Below are 2,500 nucleotides of genomic sequence, written 5' to 3' on the forward strand. Positions count from 1 at the left end.
CATGTCCTCTCCATCATTCCCCCAAAACCACACCACTTCCTGTGTGTGTAGGCTACTGTATGGAGACCTCTTTTCCAAAACGATAGGCCTATGCGGCTTTCATAAATCTTTGTTTAAAGGTCATTAAAATCATAGCATCGGGGGCAATTGGAAAAGGGTTACATGATATGATCCAATCTTTTCTTTATCAAGTTCGAACAACAAAGCAGTGATTTTACTGATAGCAATTGAAAGGAAACACAGCATTTTCTAATATATTTGACAAAAATTACAGTGTTTTGAGAAGTTCTCATGTGAAGACTTCCTCTGTGCATGTCAAACAGTGACACAGCATTATCTTTATGGCAGATTCTGCAGGTGATCATATTTGTGGCCTTCAGCCACTTAACCCATTCTAGCCTGAGACACCTGCAAAAAACTCCCACGCCCTTTTTGGGAAAAGGCACCCTCAGCCTATTAAAACCTAAATATCTCAGCCTCTGAAGCACATAAAAACATGAAATGAGTTGCATTTAAAATCTTAGACCCTCCTTTTGCATTAGGATGTGTTCATGCAACTCTAACATGCCCACATTTTTAATAAAGCATCTCAAATCTCATGAGCTTGGATACTGCGTCTATGTTGCTCCCGGCGATAGGGCTGCGTTTCTCAAAAACATAGTAGTACTTAGGCATAAGTAGTAGGCCCCTACTTGTATGAGGTGCCCCTAGGCAATATATCACATCACTAAAGGTTGATACATACAATAATTTTTAGGCCTGCATACAATATTTGTCTCACACATGTGAATAAAATGCTTACTAAAAGTGCATATAGGAGATAGAGTCGTGTATGTATAAACTTGTAGTGATGTTATGAGACCTACAGTATTTCTGAGAAATTGTCCAAGGGGCCCCTTTTGGGAAATGCAGCTTAGTTCAGTGCAGCCTGTACACATCACAATGGGTTAATTGAAAATCCCCCAAGACCCTCATTCTTATCAATATCATCATTATCTTTATCTTCCACATCCCCCTTTTATTAACTTAACTTTATCTGTCCACCATCTCTCAAAATCTTCTGTCACTCCTGTACCATAGTTCACACTTTCTCCTCCATCTGCGTCTTTCCATTTCCTCCCTCACCACCTTTTCAGATCGCCTCCATGCATTTCTTCTTCTCTTCCTGCTCCTCTATTTCTCCATCTCCTCTTCCTTTTACTTTTCCATCACTCCTGCTGTGCCAGCACTGGTCTCCTACGTGCTGCTCCTCCTCCTCCTCCTCCTCCTCTTCCTCTTCCTCCCTTTTATCCTCTTTCGTCTCCCTCTTCCTCTTCCTTCCTGCTCCCCTTTCTTCTTTCACCACCCCTCTCTCTGCGCCTCATTTTCTCCTGCGCCCCCTCTGTGCTATAGTGTGTCTGCTTGGTCGTCATGCCCCCGCAAGGCTCTTAGTTTCGCCATTAGCCAGCGGCGCCCGTCACCCTCCACTTCATAAATCGGGGAGAGCTGCTGAAAGCCCTTCGCCACTGTCCTCTCTTCTCTCTCGCTTTCCACTTCTCTCCCTCCTCTGCTGTCCTGCCCCGCAATTCATCTCCACTCCTCTCATCTCCTCTCCGCTCTCTCCACTCCTCTTTTCAGCTATCCTATCATCTCCTCTCCTACCCCCCCCCCATTCTCCCCTCCTCTCCTCTCCTCTCTTCTCTTCTCTTCTCCTCCTGTCCTCTCCCCTATCCTATCCACAATTCATCTCCACTCCTCTCCTCTCTGCTCTCCACTCCTCTGTTCTTCTCTTCTTTCCTCTCCTTTCAGCACAGTGCTCTTTCCCCACAGCCAACATCCCACATCCCACCCCCACTCTCTCTCTCTCCCTCTCTCTCCCTCTCTCTCTTTCTCTCTCTTTCTCTCTCTCTCTCTCTCTCTCTCTCTCTCTCTCTCTCTCTCTCTCTCTCTCTCTCTCTCTCTCTCTCTCTCTCTCTCTCTCTCTCTCTGTCTCTGTCTGTCTCTCATGCACTTTTCCCCTTTTTTGTTTTCATATTCACATATCCATTTCTTCAAGATCACTTTTATGCTCTTGACGATGAGGTTGATTACCAAAAAGAGTTTGTTTATGTGTGTGTGCCTGAGTGCATGAGTGCGGCTGTGTGTGTGCGCCTGCATGAGTGCGTGAGTACGTGCATGCGTAGGTGCGTGAGTGAGTGAGTGAGTGCGTGAGCGTGCACATGTGTGTGCTATTGCATGCTGCATGGATGTGTTTTTGCCATCTGTAAAGTACCATAGCTCACTTTTGTAAAGTTGATCGGGTTCTCTCTGTGTAGGGTAGACAGTGACACCACTGATTCCCATGCACTGATGGAAAGGTGCACATATTACATGTAATGGCTCACTGTGCAACAATGCATAGGAAAAGTAGCAAGCTCACAGTTCAAGCTGCCTGGATATTTTTATTCCTGGTGGTCACTGAGCACATTTAAAATCAGTAGCTCTCTTTCTCTACCATGGAACTTTCTTATACTATTAAAGA

At 45.2% G+C, this 2,500-nt stretch overlaps 1 protein-coding gene across 1 annotated transcript in view; it reads left to right on the forward strand.

Annotated features, from left to right (window-relative positions):
* The window catches only part of LOC134459742 (receptor tyrosine-protein kinase erbB-4-like), a 556,606-nt gene that overhangs the window by 33,643 nt on the left and 520,463 nt on the right, over positions 1–2,500 (forward strand). The window lies entirely within an intron of this gene.

Source organism: Engraulis encrasicolus, chromosome 12, assembly GCF_034702125.1.
Source record: "Engraulis encrasicolus isolate BLACKSEA-1 chromosome 12, IST_EnEncr_1.0, whole genome shotgun sequence".
Lineage (NCBI taxonomy): Eukaryota > Metazoa > Chordata > Actinopteri > Clupeiformes > Engraulidae > Engraulis > Engraulis encrasicolus.